General features: G+C 41.5%; 1 pseudogene; it reads right to left on the bottom strand.

The window, feature by feature from the left end:
• Window positions 1-2359: 2359 nt before the first annotated feature.
• LOC147895424 (pentatricopeptide repeat-containing protein At2g13600 pseudogene) lies at window positions 2360-5809 on the bottom strand (annotated as a pseudogene).
• Window positions 5810-12863: the final 7054 nt, after the last annotated feature.

The following is a 12863-nucleotide window of genomic DNA, read 5'->3' as shown; positions in this document are numbered from 1 at the left end:
TTTGTAGGACAAAGGCATGTAAAGTTCTCATCCAAAATACTTCAAGAGGATTTGATGTCTAAACAATTCATTAGACTTCATTTATATGCTTACTAAGAAAAACACAAAAGGATTCAAATCCAGATTTTGACATTGTTGCATCTAAGGGTTTCAAATCTCCAATCAAAATCCTTCCTAGTTTCCCTATCAACAAACAAAACGAGTTCGATAAGATAAGCCTACATAAAGCTTGATAGCATAGCTTACTTGCATGGTATGAATAGGACTAAGAGATTGAGAGCTATGAAGATGTTTACTCCTAGGTAATCTCAATATGTATAATATGTACTTAAACATGGATTTAAATTTGGAACATTGATGCTCATTCAAAGGTGATCTAGCAAAGAACTCATATCTATCCCTATTAGAGTTTCTCACATATTTAGAGGCAAAACAATGTGCAAAAGAGTCAAACAAATGTACATCATGAAAGTCAAAAGTTGTAGAAGCTATGTTTAAATTTCTCAATAGCAAAGTTTACGACGACAAGGCCCCTGCCAAGGACAAATAATTTAGGTAGAGCAATAAGAAACTACCTTTGTGGCTGCGTAGACTTACTGAATATAGAGTAAGCATCCATGAATATCAAAGAAGCATCAACTCCTGCCTGTCCTTGCAGAAGCGTTAACTTTTTCTATAGAAGTCGGATTGATACACTATATAGACCAACATTGTAGCCCTTGAACTGCTCTACAACTTTCTTTCAGATAATAGGATGAAATTCAGTATGTAAATCCATATATAGTCGCTGCACCCCTCGTTAGTCTTTCAAAACTGCATGTAAAAGTTGATGTGGCTCTCACGGCTCTGCTCAACCTAGCTCTCAAAAACAGTCCTCCCAGAACCTCCCAATCGGTCACCTCTCGCAAAAAACGACTCCCTAAGCTTTTTTGGCGCCAGACGACTCTAAAAGCTCCCTCTACGTGCAAAAAACGGCCTACACCTCTGGTTTTAGCTGAAAATTTGTCCATGCAACTCTATATCTTCTCATAGTAATCCACACCCTCAGTCTCCATCGTCTGCGTCTCTCCGACACATGCACTATGCTGCCAGTTTCCCAAGATCCACCAACAGAGGTCTGTGGGTACGCAAGCTATCCAAGAGTATTTTTCATCATCACTCCTGTAACTAGGGCCTGTCCACAAAATTATATCAGAAAAATCATGATTATTTACAAAAGCAAAACCAGAAGCTCTTATAGGTTCTCTATTGCTACTTCCTAACTTCTATGCCTAGAGCTAATCCACACTAGCCTAGACTTGCTCTTAGCAGTGTTAATCCCATCGACCTAATATATATAACATGTACAATATTTACAGTGATTTCTCGGGCTCCAAAAGTAGGCCCATCACGGCCAACAAATGGGATCCTCAAGAAGCTACTCATTATACTTGAAATATCATTGACAATAGCCTGCAGTCAACCCTCCATGACCTTGCTAGAACCCGCACTCAGTGCCCCTTCCCTTGATCCAAGAAGGGCCCAACATTTCGCAAAGAAAAACAAGAAGAGATGAAAGAGAACAAAGGAGATGGCGGAATTAACACACATTTGTATAAGAAGATTAGCCAAACTAGAGAAAAGAACATCAAGTAAATAAACAAGAAAGGAGCAGAAGAGAAAATAAGCAGCAGCCACCCAAAAAGAAAAAGAGCAATACACACTCACTCAACACAAAAAATGCTCACACACAATTTTGACAATTAATAAGGCAGTTGGCAAGGCTTACACATCCTCCAAAGATAAAACAATGAAGCATATCGGCTGGCTACCACTTGGATAAAAACCATCGGAGCACTTGCATGCTTGCAAGGATCTACAGTTGGCTGGTGACATCATAACCTACACTCTGGGCATCACTGTGTTTGTGTTATAACCTTTGATGGTCAGTAGTTTGAGGATAGAGATCAACATTGTACCCTTAGGTTAGCTGAGGCTAACCTAGTCAGGGGTGTTTCACACTTCCACAGAGGTCTCCAACGAACAGTTCCACATCAATTGTTTAGCACTCCACCAGGGCATCCATTCAAATACAACATGGATCTTCATGGACAGGTCCCTTATGAGCATATGGGCAACTGCTAATCCGGATCTACACGTCTCTTCCGGGGCATCTGTTCTCTCCTTTGATAGCACATGCGTCTGCCTACATGGCAGCTATGCTTGCTGCCCATGTGGCACATCATGTACATCCCTAAATCCCATGGTGTCAACTCCCATTGTGTGTGACAATGACCCAACTACTTTGTAAGGTGGGACTCTAAGAACCCTAACAATTGAACATGATAAGAGAACATGTAGATGTATCAAGTTCAGCAAATTCTATTCCACAAAATAGAGAATCATTCAGTTTACAGATTTCCCAAATTGCTCCAAGACTGCAGAGGAGCCAGGTGATGAATTACAAAGCTTCAAACAGTTTGGCATGAAAAGATACAGTCAAAACTCCTCGTTTCTTTGCACACTACACATCCCAAACCTCATACCCAGGTCACTGTTAACACATTAGACATCTAGATAAAATCACAATTCTAAAGTAAACCCAATCTCCTCCAAGGATGACGACAAAGTCCCATAACTCTATCTGCACCAATGCAATAAAGTGTAGTGATGTGGCGATTCCCACATAGGAAGGTTCTCAATGATGCGGATGGGCGTACATGAAGGCATGCGGAGATTTTGCATGCTTCAATGATATTCTAGATAAAGTTCCTTTTGCTCTTTGAGATTATCCATGACAATGCGAGTATCAGGGACATACCCAGCCTCTTTCATTTGCCAAGACAATCTATTTAGTTCTACATGTATTTCCTGCATTTGTGGATGCAATTCATCTTCAATAAACACATGCAACTGGTGGTTCACCTCAATTTGGCAGCACCCTGGACGTCTCCTTACACCTCTGTACTTCATCAATTTGATTAATTCCACGCTATCCTCCAACATCCCAAGTGAAGCATAAATGTTGGATAGAAGCAAGAAAGCAGCAGCATTATATGGTTCCAGCTGAAGGACCATTTCTGCTGCACGTTTTGCAAGATCCACATTACAGTACATTCTACAGGCACCAAGCAACGCCATCCACAATGCAGCAGTCGGTTGATTTGGCATTTTTCGTATGAAATCATCTGCCTCCTCTAGTCTCCCAGCTCGACCCAAAAGGTCAACCATGCAGGCATAATGCTCTGGTACAGGCTTAATGCCATGGTCCCGACCCATGGAATTAAAAAAATAACAACCTTCATTGATGAGTCCAGCATGGCTGCATGCTGATAGAATACCAATCATAGTGATGTGATTTGGCTTCACACCTTCCCTTTGCATTTCATGAGCAAGTTGGAGGGCCTTCTTGCCATGTCCATGTTGAGCATATCCTGCAATTATTGCTGTCCATGATGCAACATCTCGTTCAGACATTTTATCTAGCACTTGATGAGCATAACCTAGGCTTCCACATTTGACATACATGTCAATGAGGGCACTTCCTACAAAGATGCTACAGTCAAACCCACTCTTGACAACAGTCTCATGAATATGCTTGCCTTTTCCCAAGGCCGCTAGACTGGCACACGCATTGAGGATGCCCACAAAGGTGACTTCATCAGCTTTCAAATCCTCCCCCTCCATTTGTACAAATAATTTTAAAGCTTCTTCAGCAAGCCCATATTTTGCACAGCCTGTAATCATCACATTCCAAGAGACTATATCATGTTTAGGAATTTCATCAAACATCTCACGTGCATTCTTCAAATTCCCACATTTGGCATACATGTCCATGAGGGTGTTAAGCATGGTAAGATTAGGCTTGATCCCCAAGCTGATCATAAGGCAATGAATCTGTTTGCCCTTTTCCACACTTCCTAAGCTGGCACTTGCATTTAGAAGAGTCAAAAAAGTCACCTCATTGGGCTTCACACCTACCCATTGCATATGGTTAAAAAGATTTAAGGCATTGTCGTGTTGCCCACGTTGTACATAGCCTGCAATGATGGCAGTCCAAGAAATGACATCTTGTTGAGGCAATTTGTCAAAAACTTGCTGTGCATCTTCTAAACTTCCACACTTGGCATACATGTCAACAAGGGCATTACCCATAAGAGTGTTTGATTGGGTGCCGGCTTCGATTATATGTGTATGGAGCTCCTTAGCTCTTTCCAAATCTGCTAGACTACCACATACATTACAGATGCTCAAAAAGGTGACTTCATTTGGCGTTATACCTTCCTGTTCCATTCTCTCATAAAGAGTGAGTGCCTCCGCAGTGTGCCCAAGCTTGGTATAACCTGTAATCATTGCATTCCATGAGACCACATCCAGCTTGGGTATTCTTTCAAACAGCACCTGCGCATCCTTTATGCTCCCACATTTAGCATACATGTCTACGAGTGCATTATTTAAGAAAGTGTTTCCTTTCATTCTAGTTTTTTCAATGTGCGTGTGTATCTGTTTGCCCTGTTCCAAATTTCCTAACCTAGTACATGCATTGAGGATATGCAAAATGGTTATCTCATTCGGCTGGACGCCTTCATTTTCCATTTGCTGGAACAGCTCGATTGCCTCCTCAGCCGATCCATGCTTTCCATACCCAGCAATCATGACATTCCACGATACTACATCTAAATCGGGCATTTTCCTAAACACTTGCCTTGCATCCTCTATGCGGCCACATTTACTGTACATGTCAATAAGGGTATTATGAATGAAGACATTTGTCTCGACCTCACTCTTAAGGACGTCAGCATGAATCTGCTTCCCCCATTCCAGTTCTTTTAGTCGAGCACATCCATTCAGGGTACTCACAAAGGTGACATCATTTGGTTTGGTTTTGCCAGCGCCCATTAACTGATACAAGTTGAAAGCATCCTCAGCAAACCCATGCTTAATGTATGCTGTAATCATTGCATTCCAGGAAACCACATCGCGATCAGGCATTTTGTCAAACACCGGCCGTGCATCCTTTACACTTCCACATTTAATATACATGTTAAGAATGGAACCATCAATAAAAGCAGTTGGCCTAATTCCACTTAGAGTTATGCTGCCATGGATCTGCTTGCCCGTTTCCAAATCTGGCAAATTGGCACATGCTTTCAGAATGCTCAAGAGAGTTGTGAGGTTTGGAGTTACTCTTTTGTGTTCCATGTACAAAAAGAGTTTTATAGCCTCGTCGGCATGTCCATGTTCCACAAAATCTGAAATCTTTGCATTCCACAAAAGCAAATTTTGCTGGTTGATTTCGTTAAATCCTTGATGGCTGTCTTCCACAGTTCTGGACAGCGTGTGCGTGTGAAGAAGGATGAATCTTTTAAAACCCATACAGGAGAGATGAGACTGAGCCTTTTTTCTGGATATACGAAATGTCATGCCTAGGCATCCGTGTAATGTCCAGTATGCCTGCATGACTTTCTTGGCAACAATCCTTGATCATTTTGTATCCTCCCATCCCCTATACCTTCAACAATCTGTATTATGTCCCTACTTCCATCTAACACTCTGTTTATCCTGGACGATTACTGGGATTACATTCAAACAATAATCTACAGCGTACGAGGGATACTCTTGTGACACATCGATTAACCAAAACCCTGAGAAAATGGAAAAATTCCAGGCGTATTCTTCGACGAAGAACCGCTTGCCACTTTCATCCTTTGAAGATTGGCGAATTTGAGTGGAGAAAGGCATGATGATAGGCTGTTGTGCGAACACTGGTAGCTGTAATCCTTGGAAAATTTCCTCCACAAAATAGGAATGATCTGGTTGCAAGATCATACGATCATCACCACTGTTTGATCTTTAGTAGATTTTGCCAATCCTTTACACTTTACGAGCTACATTTAGTTAATAAAATTCCACAAAGACACATTTTAGTCTTAAAACTATGTATAGGAGTACATTTTATTAGCAAATGGAGAGTTGGATTCTCCTTTTGAATGCTAATTGTTCTTTAAAAATAGGTTGCTTAGGTAACAAGATTTGTCAAGCATAACTATAAGGTGCTTTGCATGTTTGTGCTTTCTATTATGCCACGATTATGCGAGGAGACTGCCCCCATGTGCACTCGTGTTTTATTAGGCTACAAATTATTTTGTCTAGCACAAATCACTTCGCAACCTTCACTCTTAGCACGTGGATAGGACCATAGTGTAGCTCCAAGACGATGTAGATCCCTTGTAACGTTATGCTTTCATCCAAGTGTTTCCCTAAACAGCTTAACATAACCACCATTGATTATATAAGAAGAAAGGGTTTCGTATCCTCTCTCTTATGTCAACTAATTCAATTTTTAGCACGGCCCTTACAAGAGTGATGATGAAAACCTTTTTCCTCCTTTAGGTAATGGATAATGGAAAGGCTTAGCATTTCCATAATTCTACTCCCATATGGTTGTTTTTAGTCGACTCCTTTTTGTATATAATGCATGCCTTTATGTTACTGTGTTCGCACTTTATGCCCAACTTTAAGGGTAACCTTTCTCTTTGGAGAAAGGTAGGCTCTCTATACACAACCCACCATTAGGAGTTGAACTCATACTACAAATAGCAAGTTTAGCAAATCTTTGTAAAAATAGATATATTTGAAGGAAGGGCTCCTTTGTAGGGGTTCTCCATTCTTATGCATGATGAGCCCCCTCCACCCCCTTCTCCAACTAATTAATGGAATGAACATTTTTTCTTACGTAGGGAAAAGTACTTTTATCATAGCTTTATTAGGTCATCACATACATCCCTTCTCTTTATAAATAATCCATAATATTTCTATTCAAAACACAAATCTTGTAAGTAATATACAATTGGCAAGTCTTATTCCATCCAATTATGCCAAAAAGATCCGGTATAGCCTGAGTTTAGGAGGGTCATTTCGTTCTCTCATAGTGAAGTAGTGCATTTGTATCCTTGTCCCATGACCATATCTCTGTGTCCATAGATTGTGGAAGGTCGATCAACCCACCTGCCATATCCCAAAAAAATATACTACTCAACATATCTTCTTGGGAACTATTGGCTTCAATGCCAAGCCATGATTGTCATTCTTTCATGAATAATTCTAAAACACATGATCCATAAATGTTGCAAACTTAACAATAATCTTTAATGTTGCAAACTCAATAATAATCTTTAACGTCGGTCGCATAATGTACTATGGTAGTTTAGATGAGAGACTAGTTCTCTAATTTCATGCCGTGCAACCTTTTCCATCAACCAATGTTTCTTCATTTACTGGATGGGCAAAACAATGTTTTATTATTTTCTGCTCAGTGTGATTCTATCTATTTAACAAAATCATCATTGTCCTAGACAACTTTATTACACGCGGGCCTAGGTTTCTTCCAGCATTATGTATCCTTTCCTCATCATAGTAGGTAACCTTTCACCCAAACGAAGGTGAGCTATGCATTTTTGGTCGCCTTTCTTGGGAGTCAGCCCCTATAGCGAAACGATTGCTGCGCAGTTGAAACGATTGCTGTGGTTGCTCTTCTTACACAAAAGACATATCTGTATCCTATTGCTGGCCAACCGCTTGTTGAGATATCGAGCTCCACTCGTGATATGCCAAGGTGACCGTTGTGCATTTATGTCACCGACTTGTTAGCTGCAGATGCGGTTGGTACACCGCCCATGAACAATAGCTGGATGACAGCTATCCTTATCTACTCTAGTTCATGGCTCAGTTAGTATGCCACCTTAGTTAGTTGAGTTTGGTTTGAGACCCACATATAGGGTTCTTCTATTTCTTTGTACTAGAGTTCTTTTGGCTTTCACAACTAAGAAGAGGAAAACTGTTTTCAGCCTCCACCTTTGTGTGTATTCCCCCATTGTGTATGTGAGAAAGCCGCAAGTGAGACTCCTTCCCTCTCTCCCACTATCTTCACATGGTATCAAAGCCTGGTTCGTGGTAAGAAGCTCAAGAAAGCAAACCAAGTTCGCAGTGTCCTAGTAAGAGGACCAGTGTTGCTTTCCTTTTTCGAGTTTGGGAGAAAATCTCTGCAGGTACACAGCCGGAAGTGCAAGAGTGCACTGTCTCAAATTGAGACGCCCTTCGCGGTGTGGCAAGAGGGCAATATATGCTGTGGGACAAGGCAAAGCCCTGGGTGACTTTATTTTTCTGATTCGAGGCCATTTCGGGGCCCGTTGTGGAGGCGGAAGTTCTTCGCAGGCACTCAGAAAAAGGCCCTGTTTTTGCTGTGCAAACACTGCTCTGCAGGTCGGTGAAAAGTTGTCGCAGAAATTGCATCGTATGCCTGTGCGCAAAGATATTGGGAGTTGCAGAATCATCCTTGTTGCCTATTGATGCAAAATCGTCACTAGGAAGTGACTGTGTGGTCAAATACCACTTTCGTCAGTTTTGCAGATCTACCCGTGTGAGGCAAAAGCTGTGTTTTTTGTAGTGACAGAATATTTTGCAGTGTTCTGTAATGGCGTCTAATTCTCTTTCATAGATTGTCACTGAAAAGCTTGACAAGAACAACTTTCAGGCATGGAAGTTTAGAATGACGAATTTCCTTATGGGAAAAGGCTATTGGGAGTTCATTACAGGAAATGAAGAAGAACCAGTTCTTCCTAATGTTCCCAATCAACAGGAAATGCAGGCATTTAAAGGATGGCATGAGAGAGCCAGAAAAATTATGTACTAGATTTCTATCAGTATTTCAGATTCTATGATTGTGCATATTCAGGATGCAAGTACGCCAAAGGAAGCATGGGATACTTTGGCAAAAATGTACAGCACAAATATGCAAGCTAGGAAAATGCAGCTCAAGCAGGAGTTGCACTATGTGCAGAGAGAAAATATGAGCATCAATGACTACCACATGAAGGTGAAGAAAATTGCAGATGCACTTGCTTCCATTGGGTCGCCAATGGAAGATGATGATCTAGTTTCTGTGACCTTGAATGGCCTAGGAAAGGATTATGCACAGTTCCGGACATCCATTGCCATCTGTGAAAAATTTCCTGATTTTGAGGAGTTGTTTGCTCTTCTAATTTTTGAAGAGCAGAGAAATGGTGGTGCATCTTCTTCAGGAGGAACTTCGAAAGAAACTGTCTTCTACTCAAATGCTGGAAGAGGTAGAGGCAGAGGTAGAGGAGGCCGATTTGGAGGCCGTGGTAGAAATCAGAATATGCAGTAAACTCAAGAAAACCAGTCCTTTGGAGGAGGACGTAGTAACTCTAGAGGCAGGGGGAGCCAAAGAGGTCGTGGTGGATGGCAGAGAGGCCAAAATGCAAACAACAATGTTGAATGCTACTATTGTGGTAAAATGGGTCATATGGCTAAAGACTGCTACAAAAAGCAGAATGACATTATGAATGGAAAATTGCAGCAAGGCAATTATGCATCTTCTAGTAGACAGGGTGATGACAGAAATGAGCATCTATTTATGGTGCAGCACATGACCAATTCTGTGACAAGTGTAGAAGAACGAAATGATGTATGGTATGTTGACTCAGATGCGTCAAACCACATGACAGGTCATGCAGAATGGATGCAGGATGCAAGGAAAATGGAAAAACCAGGATTTGTGGAGACTGGTGATGATACTGCACATCCTATTGTGCAGATTGGTAAAATTCCTTTGTTTATGCAGGATGGGAAAAAGAAATACATGTCTGATGTATTTCATGTCCTGAACATCACCAAGAACCTGGTTTCTGTTGGTCAAATGGTTGAGCAGGGCTTGCAGGTCAGATTTAATCCTCATGGATGCTTTGTTGAGGATATGAATAGCAAAAGGAAAGAAGAAGGGAAGGATGTTTACATTGGATGCGGACATGCCTGAATTGAGTGCAACAATGTTTGCACATGGGACCAGTGTAGTTGCAGATATTGATATATGGCATAAACGCATTGGTCATGTTAATGTACAGCGACTTAAATCAATGCAGGCCCAAAACATTGTTGCAGGATTGCCTAAATTCAAGGTTGCAGAAATGCATAAGGTATGTGAAGCCTGTCAATTTGGAAAACAGGCAAGAAAACCATTTCCTAGGCATGTTCAAGAGAGTAAGAAGCCATTGGAATTAATCCACTCTGATGTGTGGACTACTAAAGCTGCATCTATTGGTGGAGGCTGTCATTATTTTGTCACTTTTATTGATGACTACAGCAGAAAAGTTTGGGTGTATTTTATGAAAAAGAAAAGTGAAGTGTTTGGGCACTTCAAAGCTTTTAAAGCTATGGTTGAAAAAGAAATAGGCTTGCAAATAAAATGCCTAAGGTCAGATGGAGGGGGAGAGTACCTCTCAAATGAGTTTGCAAGGTTCTTGCAGGAGCATGGCATAAAGCAGCAATATTCATGCAGTCATACCCCACAGCAAAATGGACTTGCAGAAAGGAAAAACAGGCATATTGGAGAGGTATCTCGGGCCATGCTACATGAAAAAGACCTTCCAGATTATTATTGGGCTGAAGCAGTTGCTACAGCAGTTTACATAATGAACAGGACTCCCACTACAGCAATACATGGCATGACACCAGAGCAGATGTATACTGGTAGGAAACCAGATATTTCTCATTTGAAAATTTTTGGTTGAATTGCCTATGTTCATGTGCCAGATGAGTTGAGGTCCAAGTTGGATCCAAAAGCTGAGAAGTGCATCTTTATTGGTTATTCTCTGCAGCAGAAAGGGTATAGATGCTATAACCCTTCTACTCGTAAGTTTACAGTGAGCAAAGATGTTGTTTTTGATGAGATGAGTAGCTGGTATAAACCAGTAAATGTGATGATTGATGTAGATGCACAAAATGGTAATGCTGCACAGAATTCACAGCAACAATCACAAAATATTTGTGGACCTGCAATGTCCTCTAGCAGTGGTTCACATACTTCACCATGGACAGGCAGATTGAGATCAGGAGAATCTCCTCAAAGCAATGCAGATAGTGGTACGCAGGTATCACGAAAAGGAAAAGAGAAGGTAGATCAGCCCATGTTTGATGTGAATGCAGGTCACTCTTATGTGGATGGTGAATCCAATGGCTCAAAACAGAGCATTGATGATGAGTTGGGTATTCCTTCTGTTGTTACACCTGGAGTAAGGAAGACCAGGGATGTTTTGAGAACAGCTGGAAGTGAGCCTATTTTGCGCAGGTCTACCAGAGCTAGATATCATGTGGATAGGCTGAAATATGATGGATTTACAGCCATTCACTATGCCTATATGGTCAAAGTGATACAGGAACCAGAACCCACTTCCTTTGAGCAAGCCATGGGAAAAGAAAAATGGGAGAAAGCCATGGATGAAGAAATGCATGCCTTGGAAACAAATGCTACATGGGAATTGGTGCCTTTGCCTAAAGACAAGAATGCAATTGGCTGTAAGTGGGTTTATAAGGTCAAGCACAATGCAGATGGTTCTGTGAACAGATACAAGGCAAGATTAGTTGTCAAGGGTATGCACAGACATATGGCATTGATTATGAAGAAACATTCAGTCCGGTTGCAAGGATGGCAACCGTAAGAGCAGTCATTGCTATGGTTGCATCAAAGGGATGGTCGTTACATCATATGGATGTAAAGAATGCCTTCTTGCATGGTGATTTGCAAGAAGAGGTCTTTATGGAGCAGCCACCAGGTTATGTTCATGTTGTTCATCCTGAGTTTGTTTGCAGATTGAAGAAAGCCTTGTATGGCTTGAAGCAAGCACCTAGAGCATGGTCTGACAAGATAGGACAGTATCTTGTCACTATTGGCTTTTAGATTTCCAAGGCAGATTTCTCACTTTATGTGAGAAAAACAGAGAAAGGTATTATGCTGCTTGTCATTTATGTTGATGATTTGATCATCACAGGTGATAGTGATGAAGATATCCTTCATGTGAAAATGCTATTGAAGCAGAAGTTTGAGATGAAGGATTTGGGAGAGGTGCGTTATTTCTTGGGCATTGAGGTGATTAGATAACCAAGTGGGATACAGCTCTTGCAGAGTCAGTATGGATTGGACATGCTGTCCAAATATGGGATGACAGGCTGTAAGCCTATTTCAGTTCCTTTGGAGCAGAATGTGAAGCTAAGCGCAGATGCAGGTGAGCTTCTGGAAGACCCTACTATGTACAGACGCATAGTAGGAAGTTTGATTTATATGACTATTACCAGGCCAGATTTGAGCTATGCTGTTGGATTGGTAAGTCAGTTTATGCAGGCTCCAAGGAAATCGCATTTGGATGTGGCTAGACGAATACTCAGGTATGTGAAGTCCACATTGCAGTATGGACTATTTTATGAGGCTGGGGTTCAGATACAGTTGCATGGATACACTGATGCTAATTGGGCTGGTAGTATTTCTGATAGACAATCTACCAGTGGATATATGTTCTCTTTTGGGAGTGCTGCAGTCACTTGGAGCAGCAAGAAACAGTCTACAGTTGCCTTGTCGAGCACAGAGGCTGAGTACAGGGGTGCAGCAATGGCTGCATGTGAGGTAGCTTAGTTGCATAAGCTACTCTATGATATGCATCAGTCTACATATGGGCCAGTTGTCATTTATTGTGACAACATGAGCAGTATACACTTGGCAAATAACCTAGTCTATCATGCTAGAACAAAGCACATTGAGGTGCATTATCACTATGTGCGGGAGAAGGTTTTACTAGGTCTTATTGATCTAGTTTATGTCAGCACAGAGGATCAGGTAGCTGACATATTCACGAAGGCATTGGGCGCAGAGAAGCTGTGCAAGTTTAGAGACCTGCTTGGTGTGCAGGAATTGGGATTGAGCTCGAGGGGGAGTGTTGAGATATCGAGCTCCACTCGTGATATGCCAGGGTGACCGTTGTGCATTTATGTCACCGACTTATTAGCTACAGATGCGGTTGGTACACCGCCCATGA

The sequence above is a fragment of the Dipteris shenzhenensis genome, chromosome 13, assembly GCF_047967505.1.
Source record: "Dipteris shenzhenensis isolate YYH24624 ecotype China chromosome 13, Dip_SZ_1.0, whole genome shotgun sequence".
NCBI lineage: Eukaryota > Viridiplantae > Streptophyta > Polypodiopsida > Gleicheniales > Dipteridaceae > Dipteris > Dipteris shenzhenensis.
The sequence above is the reverse complement of the archived record's forward strand: the minus strand, read 5'-3'. Positions and strand labels throughout refer to the sequence as shown.